Genomic DNA, 18,513 nt, shown 5'->3' on the forward strand with positions numbered 1-18,513 from the left:
AGGATAGTGGGTGAGCAATTGGCCTCCGACACATCCTTTTATTTGAATACAAAACATTCTCTGTCGTCCTACTTGACAGTTTGGCGTTGTTTTTATTGGGAGGAGAGTGTCGGACACACTGACGCTAAGACCCAAAAGACAATTTATTTGTATCCCTTATTGTCGCAATCTATATGTCCTGCTGAACGGCAGAACGACCGGACATGACCGAGATACTTGAATCCTTATATCAACATTAGATTCGAACTCCACTGACATAGACCTTGGGACGGCCTTGGTTTTGGGGCGGCCCCCTTGACAATTACACCCAATTTTTGTTAGTTTTTTTTTATTTATGGATTTATTGTCTACGCAACAAGATAATATCTTATAATTAGAGTATAGATTTATTGTTATATAATACATCCGACTAAAGTAGGTTCTTACTAAATAAGCTAGGTTACAATAAATAAAAAGTGAAACAAAACAGTGTTTACAAATAAGTGTTAAAAAAAACAGCCGTATGTAATTGGGAATTTAAAAAAAAGCGCAAATAAAAAATAAATACAAAAACAAAATAATTTAAAAAAAAAATTTAAAGAAATTAAATATCAGTTAACTATGAGAAAAATTTAATAAGCCGTTTTTTAAATGTAATCGTGTTGCTGATGCATTGAATATCGTGTGGTAGATTATTCCAAAGACGCAAGTTGCTAATATAACATTGTCGTTCAGACATAAGACTACGTCTTCAAAAAGGTATTAACTTTCTTCCTCTATCAGATTGGGCAAACCTCAGTCTCTCAAACAAATATCTGGGTTTCTTTTCCACAATATTCTTATGTAAAAATATTAATGATCTGGTATTTAGAAGATTGTTGAAACTAAAATAGAGAATCTACATATTGTGAAACATGCTGACTCCTTCTTAAACTATACACATAACGGACTATGCTGTTAAAAGATACATTCAATTTTCGGAGGCTCGAAGAATCACAATTCGAAAAAAGTTCACAACCATATATCAAACCTGGAACTAGGAATGTTTTCGGCAGAAGAATTCGGATATTTATGGGTGTAAAAGAGTGTGTGATCCACAAAGCATGAAGCTTTGCATAAGTCTGCAATGTTAGCATAATAGAACCATTTACGTAAATATCCGGTTGTCGCATGTTGAAATTCTTGTTTTTGTGAACAACCAAACATTTAGACTAACTTGGACTTAACAACAAACCATGTGCATTCGCCCAGTCACAAATGCGGTTGATACAAAATCAATATTTGTCATCTGCCGAGCGTAGGCAGATCGCTCTTTACGATTGAAATGTGATTCGCACTAGAGTCTCCTAGACGATTATGGCCAGATAGTAGCCCACCATATCGGGCTTGTAAGCAGCCCTTGCCGGCTGCCCTCTACATTGATACTGAAGAATCTGGATTTAACTGGAGTTGTAAGTAGTAAGGTACTACTACTGTCCTCAACCTGTCTTTGAACACTCTTATAGTTCCCGATGCCTGGAAAATGGGCAGAGTGATCCCTCTACTGAAGTCCGGATCCTTTCCAGTGTCAAAGACGCTTGAGGCGTTACTTCTCCCGAGCCTCGTAGGAGAATTGCCATTCGCCGAGCATCAACATGGATTTGGAAGTCGGCATAGCACAACAACTGCTCTGCATGCCATCACCGCACACATTTGCTGTGGCTTCAATCAGCCCAGTCCTTGTGATAGGACGGTCCTCGTGGCACTGGATCTATCGAAGGCATTCGACAAATAGATCGGCATTCAGCCATGCCAAACTATTTGAGGACATCGCCAACACGTCCCTTCAGCCAGGCCTGAAACGCTGGGTTGCGAATTATCTTTGTGATCGCTAGTCATTTGTGGAATTTAGCGATAAGAATTCGGGTGATATCTCCGGCAATGTTTAACCTCTACCTATCCTCAATTCCACCCCCTCCATACGGCAAGGAGATCGTATCATATGCGTACGATTATACGAATCCCCACCCCCACCCATTGTTGACATCTGCGATAGATTGAACGTCTACCTCAACGAACTTGCCTAATATTTTGCTGTAAGAAATCTAAAGATATCTGCCACCAAATCTTCAGCCACATTGTTCACTACACATACGCCTGAGGTGAATGTCGAGCTGACTGTGATGGTCGATGGAGTAATGATTCGACCACCAAGTGTCCTAAAATTCTGGGTGTCAAATTTGACAGTTCTTTCACATTCTCCCCAAATGCCACAGCAATTTGCGATAAAGTCAAAAATAGAAACAAAGTCCTCAAGTCACTTGCCGGCAGCACTTGGGGTGCAGACAAAGATCCTACTAGTGCTAAGACATAGATTACTATTGTCGGCGTTGACAAATTTTTTCACAGCTTGTGACTCTGTAATTGCATTCTTTCTTCTGTCAGTTATCAGCTGTTACTTTTAGCTTGCTTTAGAAAAAAAGTGTAAAAAAAGTATATTTGATTAAAGTTCATTCTAAGTTTTACTAAAAATGCATTTACTTTCTTTTAAAAAATCCGAAATTTTTTTTGGGCAACCCAATACATGCTGTCTAAGCAATACCTCTTGTGCCGTTATCGCAGAGACCATGCAAATCACCATCTTATGGATAGATATCCACCGCCCAGAAGCCTTAAGGTAAATCTACATAATCTAGAGCGTGAGGTCCAGCGCTACAAGAGAGAACATCTAGATCAAGCTGCATATCAAGCAGGTCTAGACAACATTCATGCAGACACGGTAGCAGATGTGGTAAATAGCTACCGGGTGAATGTAGTCCTTGGAGTGCGACCGACTCCCACCTGAAGAAATTGACCTCCCCGTCAAACCAGAGTGGTTCAGGCTCAATTACTTTTCGGCAGATGTAGCCGCCTCAACTCCTGCAGTGCAAGGATTGATGCCGACGTGCAAGATGTATGTTTCCGATTGTGTCCAGGGACCACACGACACACGTCACCTTTTTAACTGTCCAGCCAGACCCACTCGACTCAGACCTAGATCACTCTGGACGCACACCATCTTAGTCGCAGAGTTCCTGGATCTTGACACACAACAGACGACGATAGAACATAAAAAACTGCTACAACAACATGTTTTTGATGTAGAATGTCCAATGTCCTTGAAATTTGTACTATTTGCATTTGCATCGAGTATTTAAACTGGTTTTTACGCAATTAAATTGCATTCAAACATTTTATTTATTTGTTTAACAAATATTTTACAATGGCGTCGATACTTTAAGACTAGACAGAGTTCTTGGAATTCATAACAAAACACTACATGCTCAATTTCACCCAATTCAGACAAAAATTGCGGCTTGTAAGGGCTCAAGAAGTCAAATCGGGAGATTGGTTTATATGGGGGCTATATCAGGTTATAGACCGATTCGGACCATACAAGGCACAGAACAGAACACCACATGCAAAATGTCAGCCCAATCGGACAAAAATTGCGGCTTGTAAGGGCAAAAGAAGTCAAATCGGGAAATCGGTTTTAATGGGAGCTATATCAGGTTATAGACCGACTTGGACCGTACTTGGCACATTTGTTGAAGTCATAACAGAACACCGCATGCAAAATTTCAGCAAAATCGGACAAAAGTTGCAGCTTCCAGGGGCTCAAGAAGTCAAGTCGGGAGATCGGTATATATGGGAGCTATATCTAAATCTGAACCGATATGGCCCCTTTGAAAACCACAATGACTTACATCAGTATTAAGTATCTGTGCAAAATTTCAAGCGGCTACCTTTACGAGTTCGACCGCTATCGTGATTTCGACAGACTGACGAACGAACATGTCTAGATCGACTAAGAGCGTCGAGACGATCAAGATTATATATACTTTATGGGGTCATAGACGAATATTTCGAGGTGTTACACCCCCATGCGATGCATGGTGGAGGGTATGTAAGATTCGGCCCGGGCGAACTTAGCACGCTCTTACATGTTAGTTTTTAGAGCGCACAACAAGCCGATTACTGGCTTAGGTGTATGTCCATAGTGGCATGGGGCATATATAATATCTGCACCCTCTTCTCAACCTAACCTAACTCTTTAAATGCAATATAAAAATTTTTTTAATGTGTCTCGATTCTCAGATATTCATAGAACATGGGACATTAGCTATTATGTTTTTGGCAACACTGATTTAAACAGCTCACGCAAGTTTCGTGTTTAGCTTTACTGTCAAACATCTTCAGTTTGGTCTTTAATTTAACCATGAATCTTCTTACAAACAAATAACGCTTGCAAATTATTGGATTTTTATCAAAATGCATGCTCTGTTAAAAAACATTAGAAAGTTCTTGTGTTCTGTTGTACGTAAATTAGCAGAATTGTCGATTTTGGAGTGAAGATGAGCCAGAAGCATTGCAAGAGCTACTAATGCATCCAGAAAATTCACAGTTTGGTGCGGTTCATGGGCTGGTGGCATCATTGGACCGTACTTCTTCAAAGATGATGCGAATTGTAACGTAACCGTGAATGGTGAGCGCTACCGTTATATAATTATAGTCCAAAATTGGACTAAGCGGATGGACCATTAGAAGCGCATAAAATTAAATTGTATGTACCGTACTCTCGATTCAAATAAAGCTTTCATGAATTTTTCTGAATTTTAGGCGTTTTTTTTTTTTGAAAAACTTTCCTATAACTCCTAAAAAATTACCCTTTATAATATATTATGCTTAATAAATCAAATTTTCTAGACGGTCTGATCGGGACATTGAAAAAAATTCTACTTAGAAGAAATTCTGACTCAATTTTTCCATGGATGATATTCATTACAAAATTAGCATCCAACATAGTTTTCGGCTTGACAATGTAGATAGTTTAATCAGGCCCAGTCTAAACTCACCCATGTCCTCGGAGAAAAAAAAGGAATTGCTTTTGACAGATTCGATCAGATAAGAGTGAAGAGTATAGTAGGGATCTCAAAGTATAGGTCCGTATTCAAGGTTGCAACATACTATAAATAAATTTTTTGTCAGAGTGTATAAATTTTTTGTCAGAGAGTATCATTAAATTGTCTGCTCCAACGTTTCATAAATCCAAGGGCGCCGAAAGCTTTACAACTGCCATAGAGATATGGTTACGAAAGTTTAAACGTGGATCCATAAGTAACACATGGTCTTAAAATGAATCGAGTGATTCAAGCTCAACAGATCCGATAAAATAATTTGTATTTAAATTTCATTATTATTCATTTGGAATTATTTAGTTGCATAACGTTAATATCGCACCATTCATAAAAGAGACCAAGATCGGAGTGGAGATAATACTGATCAGCTGAGTAATTAAAAGACCTAAAGGTTTTCACATCATCGGCAAACATCGAAATATTAGTATGCTATATTATGTGAGGTAAATCACTCACCCTTCGACGATTGAGTCATCCTTTGCCTTTATACGAAGTACAAGGTCCACAGGGTCCTTGTACTTTTTATGGATTGTTATTTGAAAACGCCAGTTTTTTAATTCTTATCTATCGGAGTGGAGATAATACTGATCAGCTAAGTAATTAAAAGACCTAAAGGTTTTCACATCATCGGCAAATATCGAAATATTAGTATGCTATATTATGTGAGGTAAATCACTCACCCTTCGACGATTGAATCATCCTTTGCCTTTATACGAAGTACAAGGTCCACAGGGTCCTTGTACTTTTTTTGGATTGTTATTTGAAAACGCAATTTTTTTTTAATTCTCTTCTTATACGCTCCACTATAAGATGGGGTATACTAATTTCGTCATTCTGTTTTAACTCCTCGAAATATTCGTCTAAGACCCCATAAAGTATATATATTCTTGATCATCATGACATTTTAAGTCGATCTAGCCATGTCAGTCTGTCTGTCGAAAGCACCCTAACTTTCGAAGAAATAAAGCTAGCCGCTTAAAATTTTGCACAAATACTTCTTAATAGTGTAGGTCGGTTGGGATTGCAAATGGGCTATATCGGTCCATGTTTTTATACAGCTGCCATATAAACCTATCTTGAATCTTCACTTCTTGAGCCATTACAGGGCACAATTCTTATATTATTTGGCTGAAATTTTGCATGAGGTGTTTTATTATGACATCCAACAAAGGTGCTGGGTATGGTTGAAATCGGTTCATAATCTGATATAGCTGTCATAAAACCTATCTGTTGTCTTGACTTCTTGAGGGTCTAGAAGGCGCAATTCCTATCCGATTTGGCTGAAATTTTGCACGACGTATTAAGTTATGACTTTCAACATCTGTGCTAAGTATGAATTAAATCGGTCCATAACATTATATAGCTGCCATATAAACCGATTTTGAATCTTGACTTCTTGAGCCACTAGAGGGCGTAATCCTCATCCGATTGGGCTGAAATTTTGCATGTTTTGTTATAACTTCTAACAATTGTGTCAAATATGCTTCAAATCGATCCATAACCTGAAATAGCTGCCATTTAAACCGATCGGGGGTCTTGACTTCTCGAGCCTCTAGAGGGCGTACTTATTATCCGATATGGCTAAAATTTTGTACGGCTTCTTCCATGACCTTCAACATACGTGTCAAATATGATCGGAATCGGTCCATAGCCTGATACAGCTCCCAGATAAACCGATCTCTCTATTTTACTTCTTGATCCCCTAAAGGTCGCAATTCTTACTCGAGTTGGCTGAAATTTTACACAATGACTTTTACTAGGGTCTCCAACATTTAATTTAATTATGGTCAGAATCGGACCATAACTTGATATAGCTCCAATATTAAATGAAGTCTTTTTTTATCCTTTGTTTGCCTGAAAAGAGATATATGGAAAAGAACTCGACAAATGCGATCTGTGGTGGAGAGTATATAAGATTCGGTCCGGCCAAACTTACCACACTTTCACTTGTTTTGATTTATTATTATTTTCTAATTATACATGTATAATGAATGTTAGAAAAATAATTTGTATATACAACATTATTTATGTTTTTATTAGTTTTATATGAAAAAAAGCCTACAAAACTATTGTTGTGTAGATTGTCCCTCGTCCAACATATTATCTGTGCAGGTGTAGCATCGATGCATAAGTGTTAAATCCCTCCAAACATTTGGAAGTGACTTTCTCATTCCCTCCCAGAATAGTCACTTTTTAGGTCCTTTTGTATGATAGTTTGTAGATATTTCAAGATTTACAACAACAAAATACATTACCGTCGGAATTCTATCATTCAAGTTTCGCTAATTAGTTTCTCATTAACAACTGTTATTGTTTCAAATTTAAAAATAGATTTTTTGTCGTTTTTTTAAACTCTAACTCAAAAAACCCCACACAAGTGAATATATGTTTACTTAGCCTCCTGTAAAGAAGAAAAGCGGGTAGCACAGAGGGAAAGCATACGCCTCACAATCGTAAGGTTGGCTGTTCAAATCCCAGTCAGGGAAAATCTTTGCAAATAAAATCTTCCACTTTAAACTCGATTTGAAAAAGACATAAATTAGAAAGAGAAATAAAAATATGGCTCACTCTAACTGGTAAAAAAAAAACACCAGGCCAAAAAAAAAATATTTATTTTTATTAATGACGTTGATAATCGAATTTTAAACTTTTTTTAGTCCCTATTTAGTCACTCATGGGTATATATCGCCAAGTGGCACGTTTTCTCCCGTACCGAGACACTAATTAGTGTAAAAAATTATATCGCCTGAGATTGTTTTCAACTTCCTTGAGTGCAGATTTAGTAACTCGCACGATAGAAAATGTTTGGAGGGATGCTCTGCACAAACTGAATTGTTACAGGCACTTATTTTCCGCTGCTTTCCGCACTCAGAACGGCATAAACGACAAATTTAGGTCTTTATTTTTTTGTGTGGAAATGGCCATCGTCTGTCACTTCTTTTTATTGGCTTCATATCGTTGTATGAAATAAATGCAGCTAATGCAGCGATGTTCACCATATTATAAAACATGGCGAATGGCCAGTGTTTTGTTGAGCGCTTGCATGTATATGTGCCAAGCAACTAGTCCATTGCATCAACGCCCGTTTTGTTGGCGTTGTAATCCAAAATAGCAAACGGCTTGTTCTTTTTAGTTTGCATGTCCACACAGCAAATATTATGTTGTATTGATAGCAAAATTACCGCTTTGTTCTTCTTGGGCACATATCGCCTTCATTGAAGCCGAACAATGTGCTGGACGCGTGTGATTCTTTTGAAATTCCCGAGGCACACATGTCTTATTCGAGATCACTGTTCCAACATTTGCGGGTTTCTTTCTGATAAAAGTACGCGCCAAATCCAAATAACTCTCCGAAAGTTGGAGTACATTCTGCCCTTGATTCACCTCTCGTGACTGGTCAGGCAATTTCCCAGAGTAATTCATTTCTTTGACAGGATGAAATGATTTTGAGTCGCACAACCACCATAACTTTATACCGTACTTGGAAGGCTTCAATGGAATGTATTGTGGGAAGCGGGAGCGGCTTTTGTATGGGAATCACTGCTCATCAAGTTAGACTGCAACATTTGCCATATATTATCAATAGCAGCAGTTTTGCTGTTGATTAGTCGCTGCTGTCGCGTATTTCCTTCGTCGAATCTAATGCATTGTTTTATGCACTTCATACGATCTAATGATAATGCAGCTTTATATATTGGACAGCGCGTTGGGCCCCATAATTCTTCAAGAGGTTCACTATTAGATATAGTGAGTCTAGCATACAAAATAATAGCAAAAATGCATCGAATTCTTTCAAAGTGATTGGTTTCCATTCCTTTATGTTAGTTGAATTTGCCAAATTCCATTCAGCGTTCACTTCCCTGCCGTGATTCGCGTATTATGATGTATGCCATGTCTACGGTGATGAGCGAGCGGAATATGGTAAAGGGATCATATGTGGTCCCAACTGGTCCCGGAAAACAAGCCAAAAGACAGTGCATTTATATACGATTTCTTGAAATTTCAGTACAAGGTTCCTTTTCACACGTCCCCCTATTAAACAGATTTAAATCTCAATAGAAACTAAACGATTTTTAACGATTGTAGATAAAATCTCCTTGGAATACAGGTGGGGGTCGGGTATACTTCCCCTCCATCAAGGAGTAATTTCAGTTTGAAAATGAAAAAGGACCCCCTTCTCCCAAAATAAAATCGCGCCGAGATGGCTACCTTGGGGAAAGCCGGAAGAAACAATGATGGTATTAGATATCGCATTACCAAATTTCACATTTTATGTACGGCCAATCAGATATAAACGCAGCCATTTTAACACAGAATTACTGAAACCATATAAACCTTATTTCATCATCAGAAGTATATGATTAACCATATCGAACGCTTTGCTGTACTCCGTGTATACGATATCAATCTGTCTATTGCATCGTTGACAAGACATGTAAATTCCAACAGATTTGTTGGAAGTGACATGTCAACTCTTAAGATCAGTTTTATTAAATTGATGCAAATACAATAACTCCGAGTCGTAAATTCCTTTTCCAATAATTTTTCTTCGAACTTCACATTAAATCCCAAAGTCCAAGTGACAAAATTAGCTCCCATTTTCAAAAAATATTTTCCTTAGATTGATCTTTGCAGTTTTCATTTACCGAACTCTCTTTACTTTTGGAACCGAAATTTCAAAGTGGCGTACTATTTTGTTACTCCTTGGTTAAGTAAGATATAAAATAATGATAATAAAGTTAAAAATACATATGGTGGGCTACAGATTCTCCGATGGAGGTTTAGCTATCTCCGGGACCACTTTAATTTGTGGCCGATTTGCCACAAATTTTGTACGTAAGGTATACATATCCTCTTCAACTATGTCGGGTTCCCAATGATTCGGCCCAAGTCAGCAAACGGCTTATTGTGCGCTCTAAATATTAAAAAGTAACGAAAAACAAAATATAAGTTCTACTAAAAAATCTTTAATTCTTTTCCTTAAAAAAATCTTTAATTCTCTTCCCTTTTCCCGGTGTCGGGCAATGGCATAGGAAATGCTCATCATCTTTCCCGTATGCCCTACACCGGTTTTGTAAAAGTGAGCTCCTAGTCCTATATGCCCCGTTATGATACCGAAAGCTATACTGACCTACTTCTTACTTGCTCTCAGTAATAGCCTCGTCTCTTCATGATCCGGATATCCCGCCCTCGCTCGGACTGCGCCGATCCGAAAGGGTTCGGGTTAACCAAGTTTATTGACGAAAGTCCTTCACTGCAAAATCGCAAAGAAGATCTCCGATCATTGAGATCGTCTCGAAAGAGAAACAAACAGAAAATTGAAAATTTAAACGATCTTGGACCTAACGGGAGAAGGACAATGCACTGACATATCCTAAACGAAATTTTCGTTACCGATACCGTTATCGGAAATTTCGCTTGCAGATACGCAGCTCAAATGAACTTTTCTTTGCGTAACACGGTGACCTAGTATTCATTTTTTCTTGCAATTACGAAAGAAAATGTATTTTTTATTAGGTCCATGCAACATGAAATAAAGTCATTTGCAAATACAACCGGTAATTTAAGTACTTTGTACTTTATTAGTCAAAAATGATTCAAAATTGGCCAAAATGATAAATTGATGTTTGTTGCCATCTTGTAGACTATACAACTATTTTTCAGAGGAGCCATAAAGGTAAAATTTTTTTCGCGAAGGGCACTATCTTTCAACGAGTTTTGATTGTGTGTTTGTATTATAGTTAAGAACCGTGGCGAAACAATTAAAGGTGGTCTCATTTGTACAACAGCCACAAATCATATGGTGCAATCCGCCATCTTGTTATCAAGCTGATCGACGTTTTGCCATATGTGTACACGTGTTCGTACATGAGCAGAGAACATGCAAGAAAGAAGATAGAAAAACAAGTTATAGCGAAATTAACACTTTTCATTAATATTTTCCGCTAATTTTTTTATATGGAGTTTCACCACGAAAACTGAATATAGTATCAATCTTTATGCGGAATATTTCGTCAAGATTGCCATGATATGTTTTTCATAAATAAGTGTGGCCACCTGCAGAAATACCTCTATTGTGAATGGCGTAAAAAAATGAAAACCAATTATTTATAAAACTGCGTGCATATATTTTAATAAACTGACTTCTTTCGCACACATGTTTTGCAAAATTGATATATAAATTTTAAAAATATTTTCCCTCATTTCTTCGTTTTGCTTTGACAAATTGGCAAATGGCATTACAACCTTATGGCAAACAAAGCGACTTGTACTGGAAACATTTTTGCGTTTTTTTTTCTGCACTTGACGACTTGACTATCCAGTTCTAAAACATATCAAATGCGGCGAAAACAATTAGAAACGCTCCAAATAGGACCTGGCATGTTTAAAGCACTCCATTTCGAGTTATTTTAGTAATTTGCTCTTTGTGTCTTCAAAGTCGACTGTTTGACTTTTTTATTCAGTGAAAGTCGACTTCCACTTTTCGACTATTTTGCACAAAAAGTCGATAAATCGATTTTTTATTGTTAATTATTTATTTTGACCGAATAACTTGTTAGTTTCGGGATGTTTGTTAATTGTTCATTGGAATCGGTTCGGTTGCAATTGCTCTTCAATAGTGGCATTGAAAAGAACCATAATATATAAGTCAATCGTCGTTGAATTAAAACAACAAAGTAAATGTTGCCAATACGAGCTAAATCTAAAAGCGTTTTCCATTTGTTTATAAACAAATGTCTGACCTGAACAACAGCAACCGAGTGTCAATGTGAAACAAAGAAACGCGAGTGTTAAATTGAACTGCTTTGTGGACAGACGGGTTTTAAGTTGGCTTACCTTTTATAGAAAGACCGGAAGTCGATGAAATGTATTATTTGTCTGCCAAAATTGATGCTTCGCCCAATTTATTCTATTCTATGCAAAAAGAGTATGCTAGTGATTTGATCATAATTATGTATGTGTTGCTATCGATAACAAACAAGCATAAATCAACAATTACCAATAAATGTTTTAAATTATGCGACAAAATAAGAGACTTGGAACAAACTTACAATACTTTCTAAATTTTATGAAGTGGGACAATTTAGCACGATTTTATACATTTTATTGTGTCGATTAAAAATATATTTTGTGCTCTCCTTCCACATCATCCCCCAATTTCAATGCTTGCATTATACCATTTACTCATTTTGTTTACTGCGAATAAGTGCTGCCAGATGACTTTGAATCTGGCTATTATTCTCAATAAAAAAGGCTATCACACTATATGTTTTCTTATTATGATATGTCACTTTATCATTGTTGTTGTTGTAGCTGTGTGTAATATACTGAGGCGGCAGCTCTTGCCGATGAAGAACTTAATCCGGTACGTACACCCGGCTGCCATTGGGATTGTTTATGTATCATTGGTTGTTGTTGTTGTAGCAGTGTGTTGTACACTGAGGCGGCAGCCCTTGCCGGTGAAGAAATCCATCGGGTCAATCCGGTACGTACAACCGTCTGCCATTGGATTGATCATTGGTTGTTGTAGCAGTGTGTTATGCACTGAGGCGGCAGCCCTTGTCGATGAAGAACTCCATCGGGTCAATCCGGTACGTACAACGGCTGCCATGGGATTGATGTATCATTGGTGTGTCAAAATTGTTAATTTACATACGATTTATCATTTTTGCTATCAAATTAGTATATGTTATATTTGTATGGCATAACCTAAAAATGTTAGAGCGCACAACAACGCGATTACTGGTGTAACACTATGGGTGTATGCCCATAGTGTCAAGAGACGGATTAATATCCGCACCCTCCTTTCAACCTAACCTAAAAATGTAACAACAGCCCATATTTATTTCGGGGAGCCCAGGGGCCTTTGCCCCAACAACGGTATTCTGATTTGTGTTTCGGGGTTCAACCCACATCTTCACACCACATTTCCGCGAAATCGGAGATGCGCCCTTTAAAGTGAAGTTTTGCCTATGCTAGCTCTCATGCACTCTCCAGCTCTCTTCTTTCTTTTTTTTTCAGCTGGCAAATAAATTACGCGAACAACTTTCAGTAACTATTTGTGCATATTTGCACAATTTTTTGAGTACACGAACAACCTCAATACTACTCATTCAAAAATGGTGAAAAATATGTCAAATGCCAACAATTGCTTTGTTTTATCTGTTCTGACGATAGACAAGCCGTGAAGGGCAAATATAAACAGCGAAAAAACTTTCCAGTGCAAGTCTTTATATTGTAACGCCGTTTATAAGCACTGAGATTCATTTGAAAAAAAGAGTTCATTGTGCATAAGCTGGCATTTCGGCTGTCGTCCCAGTTTTGATTAAGTTTCTTAAATCTGGCAACATTTGTTTGTTTCCTTATTTTTTGGCATTGTAACTTTGTTACTGCTTCCCTCCTTTTCGTGGAGTTATTTCTGATAAGAAACAGTGAAAACAAATCGCGTCTGATTGAACATCGGCTTATTAGAATATTATTTTCTATTTGTGTAATCTTCAGAATAATAGGTCATCTGCAAAGAAATAAATAATTACATTTGTGTGCATTCCTAAATAACTCCAAATCAACAGTTCATATTTTAGAGAAATTCTACAAAAGGATATCGACAGCGATTCATTGAAGGGTGAGTATATTTTCATGTGTACTTAAGAATCCTCGTTTAAAACAATTTTCCTGTAATTTCTCATATCATGCCATATACATTTTTATGAATTCCAAAGATACAGATATCGGATGGTACAACCATGATTCACTGTGTGAATTGTAAATAAAACAAAAGTTGTTCAGAATAGACTCATCAATTGCGAGTAAAATCGAAGGTAAAATTTTTTGGGGGCTGTAAATTTATGTACTTTGTTCGTTTTGGCCTACTTTCAATTCACCGCGCAAATGTGGCGTTGTCTTTTGCTGAAGCTGAGGTGGCATGATATCGAACTGTTAATGTGAGTCCTGAATGGTCATTTTAACGTCAGTTCTTTGACGGCGAGGCGGACTTGCAAGGAATATGACGATAAGGTGTCGGATATGATATTTTGTGCCACTGTCCTGCAATTTTCGAGTAGAATACTCAGAATAAAAGCTGAACCTCTTTCCTTGCCTGCATTCCCCCCAGGCACTTAGTTTCCTCTTCATGCTGGAGTTCCGTATAAGTCTGAATTATTACTATACTATGGTCATACCGGTGAGAGATTGTCCTTTGTTTAATCGATTCTGCTGTTTTGCGTCTTACAACGTGTATCTCTGTTTTTCTTTTTTCTTCTCTTCTACCATCTTCTAGGGCAATCATAATGCTCTCCTTGCGAAGCGGCTAGCAAACTGGGTTGCCAATCCGTGCCTTGCAGCCTAACATAACCAAATGCCTTAAGACCTAAATCAATAAAAAGTATTTGAATGAGAAGTTTCGGCAAAAAGACGGACAAAACCAACAAATCAACAATGGTCGGAGCTTTAGCCGTTTATCGCGTTCGCCACTTACATTATATAATAACTCTACCCGACACAAAATTTCTAAATAATTACATTTTAATCATACTTGCCAATAATACAACGAAGGCATTCAGAGTCATGCTTACCGAGCGCAATGGTAAATTCCGCTCCCTTAACGCGTAGAGCCAATCCGCTATGAAACTGAATTTCTGGGTTCGAATCTTGTCGAGAAATTTAGAAAAAAATTTTGCGATGATCTAATGATGATCCTAATGCTGCCGATAATTGTGAGGCATTATTAAGCCATGTGGAAACTTGGCTTAATAAAGCTGAAAGAGCTGTCACCATGCGCCGCGGTACAGTATTTTTTTGGCGGCTTAGACAATTTGTACTCCACACACCTGGGATATCGGGCATTGTATTAAGGAAAATTTTTATCCTCAGCGCAGTATCCACAATGTCCGGGGATCTAAAGTATAGCATTAAATTCAGTGCATCATATGATGTCGTCCTCAATGCGGCGGTGAAACACGAACAAGCGCAGTTCACGATGCCACACTCTCCACAAACCCTCATGTTCTTTGCGCTTTCAGTAAACAAAACATTATCTCATTCCACGGTGACAGGTGTTAAGTTTCCCTTACTCAAAAGAACAACTTCAATCTTGGAGGAATTAAGAAGTTGTACGAAGTGCTTAATTTCAATTGGAGATTTAACGTGAGCTCTTTAGAACTTTGTTAAAGAGTTTAACCTTTAAAATTTACTTATCCACAATTTTAGAATTTTTGATACTATATTTTGAATTGGTGCCTTACCAAAAGACGACAAGAAGGTAGATTTCTATTATGCAGCTACCTAAAAATATCAATCCAATGCCTATAGAAGAATAATATGGCAAATACATTTAGACGGAAAAGTTAAAAATAGTAGTTATGTCTTCGCACGGATAGGATCTGTGTATACTTATGAAGGTGGTCCACGTGAGGATACTGCCTGTCGCAGTTCAAAGAGCGGCTCTCTGACAGATCTGAATATTATTCCACTGCGTGCAGAACTAGCTACAGACCGGTCAATTGCTTTGTACATGATGAACAAGTTTTCTTTGTCAGCCAAGTACTGCCGGGAAGTGAATTGAGGACCTTGTTTCTACTTTTGGCCCCATTGCAAATTGCAGTTGCCTCATTGCAAATTGCAAATTGCTGTTGAATGTGGGAAGCATGTGTAAGAGCTGTCAAATTTGACAACAAGTATTTTGAGATACTTGATGGTCGGAATCGTTACTCCATCGCTTTTCACATTCAGCTCGTTGGTCGCTCACAAGTATTTGTAGTGAACAATGTGGCTGTATCATACGATCTCTATGCCGTCCAGAGGGGGTGGAATTAGAGCTGGCAAACTATCGATAATCGCAATATTCGATATTTTCGATAGTTTTAATAATAAAAATCGATAGTATCGATACTATCGTTAATTTCCCAACTCCTATATTTCAAGCGAAAATGAGAACTAAAAATCAGGAGTTCGATTTATATAGAAGCAATGTAATGCAAAGACCAATAAAAACCAATGTTTTTAAAGTTAGTTGGAAGTCATGGGAGAAATCATTGTGCAATATGCTAGTCTAATCGGATAAAAGATACATTTAGTATCACATTGCTTATTTTGGCTTAAGTTTGCAAAATATTAACTTTTGCAATAGTATTCATCGGAAAAATATCAATTGATATTCTGTCAAAAAATTAAATATCGATAGTGCCATCGATATTTTAGAAGCTCTAGGTGGAATATATGATGGGTAGAAGTGAAACAGTGCCGAAGATATAACCTCGCCTTGGGATCTCCCTGTTTCACTCTCCGGTATTTCGATTTCTTATCCCTAAATTCCACAAAGGACTGGCGACCATAGATAATTCGTGACCTAGCTTTTCAGACCTGGCTGGAAGAACGTATTCGTAATTTCATTAAAATAGTTTGCCATGGCTCTCAAATGGCTTCGAAAGGTCCAGTCCCACGAGGAGCTCCTGGGCTGAGTGATGGCATGTAAAGCAGGGGCCGAATTATCGCATACGTGAACAAGTAAAATCGTTCCAAATAAAAATAAAAAAAATCGACGCAAATCTTTTTTTACAAAATATTTCAATTTTGACTCTATAGAGCATTTCTCTGTGCTATGGTAAAATGCTGTATGTCGCTGGAAATGATCGCTAGTGTGAGTATCAATGCAGAGAGCTATCTTTGCTGCGATAGCTGCGTTGTTTTTTATAGTTTACATTATTTTTTCGTCCAACTGTCAACAGCCAATTAAGCAATTGACAAATACCCAACAATTTTAAATTGTTTCACATCACAGGTTCATTGACCTTCGCATCTAAAGCAGACATTTTTAACAAAACGATTTGCTATTGTGTTTGATATTTTGTAGGCTATTATGTGGGTGTTGGATAGGTCTAAAAGCATGTAAGTTTCCATCCAACTCAAATATTAAACAGTGTCTATAATTTTTTTAATTTTGTGTTGTAAGTTAAATTTCTACCATGTGATGTCGCTTTGCGCTTGAATGAAAAAAAGAGCCCAGGATCCTGTTTCTATTTTGACATAAAATCGTGAAGAAGAAAGTGAAAGCTGTCCACGGAGGCGCCAATCTCATGACACCACCGACAGATATCATCACTCCTAAGGCCAAAAACACCACATATGTATACTTAATTTATTGTCCCCTTTAATAATTCCGCTAACTACACTCAGATGTGCTTTCTCTTTTAACAACAGACTATTTATGTTCGATTGCGAACGATCGTCTCATAGGTTCTTTGTTTGTTTACATTCGTCCGTTGAATTCCAGCTAGTTAACCATGTATCCTTGTAGAGCTCCTTAATTCCATGAACATTTTTGGATAGTGGTAGCGCACACAAGAGCAAGGTTTACACTCGATCTAAAAAGGATGTCCACCATCTCGTTTACTAAAATATCATTATCAGCCCAATTCTGAAAACTCCCTGGGAATAAACTTCCATATTCTGATTGAATGGGGAGAACAAATATTTGGGAGAGTAAATTTCGAAGAAAAAATTTTAATAAGCTCCAACAAAGAAGCCTTTTGAAGACAAACACGTTGGTACACGCAAAACGGGACGACCAAAAGCCCGATGGAAACATCGAGTGGGGGATACACCTCGAAACTTGGTGTCAGAGATTAAAAAATGGTCGCAGAAGATCAAGGCGTTTGGAACGCTATTCTACGTTCGGCTAGTGGAACAAAAGTTCTTTCATAGCCAATTAAAGTAGGTAAAGTAAGAAATTTATTACGAATTTTAAAAACTGCTGTTTTGCTTCAGCTGTTGTATTTTTGGAAAACATTTGATTGTTATTTTTTGGAATATAAAACACAGATTGGAAATATACACAAAAATAATTTGTGTTATTTGTTACAAAACTTTTTAAGTGTTGTTTTTGTAACATTTGTCCTGCTTTTGTTGTTATTGTTATCGTAGCCACATTTTCATGTGGAGGTGGCGATCCCTGTCAAGCATGCGCACGCATTAAAAGTGCAACTCTGCAAACAGATACCGGCACTTAGGTGGAGACACTATACCAGACATTAACCAACTTAGGGGAGTGGCATGGAAAACAGTTAGGGATTTTGGAATTCCTAACTTAGATTTTCTTTTTCGAGGCTACTTTTTTTATATTTAGAGCGCACAGCAAGCCGATTACTGGCTTAGGTGTATGTCCATAGTGGCATGGGCGGATTAATATCTGCACCCTCTTTCAACCTAACCTAACTCTGCAAACAAATCTCACAAAAGCAACGCTCAAAGATTGACGGATTTTCAATTTTGACGATTGAACTCGAACGCCATTCTGTGTTGCCATACGTGAAGTAGTCTTTTTAAGCGTCAAGTTTGAAATTGTTCAACCTTTGCGCTTTGCTTTTGTGGAATTTGTTGGCAGAGTTGCATTTTAATGGGCGCGTATAGTCAAAGTTAAAAATTGTTTAACTTTTGCGCGTTGCTTTTGTGGGATTTGTGTGCAGATTTGCATTTTTAATGAATTTTTGATGCGTGCGCGTAGTATGTTACGCCACCTTAAATGTAGTAAAACTTGTCAGCTGTTGGTTTTGGCTTATGAATACACATACAAATTATTACCGAAAGTCTGTAGTCCGTA

At 37.6% G+C, this 18,513-nt stretch overlaps 1 protein-coding gene across 5 annotated transcripts in view; it reads left to right on the forward strand.

Moving 5' to 3' along the window:
- Positions 1–11,468: 11,468 nt before the first annotated feature.
- The window catches only part of LOC106091156 (dnaJ homolog subfamily B member 6), a 138,210-nt gene continuing 131,165 nt past the window's right edge, over positions 11,469–18,513 (forward strand). The window contains exons 1-2 of one of the 5 annotated variants that reach the window (XM_059368694.1): positions 11,469–11,871; positions 13,419–13,542. The gene's annotated coding sequence lies outside the window, so the exon portion shown is untranslated. Of the gene's footprint in view, positions 11,872–13,085; positions 13,543–18,513 lie in introns of those variants that run through there. The other 4 variants (XM_059368700.1, XM_059368696.1, XM_059368705.1 and 1 more) reach the window with 4 other exon arrangements.

This window comes from Stomoxys calcitrans, chromosome 5, assembly GCF_963082655.1.
Source record: "Stomoxys calcitrans chromosome 5, idStoCalc2.1, whole genome shotgun sequence".
NCBI classification, from domain to species: Eukaryota; Metazoa; Arthropoda; class Insecta; order Diptera; family Muscidae; genus Stomoxys; species Stomoxys calcitrans.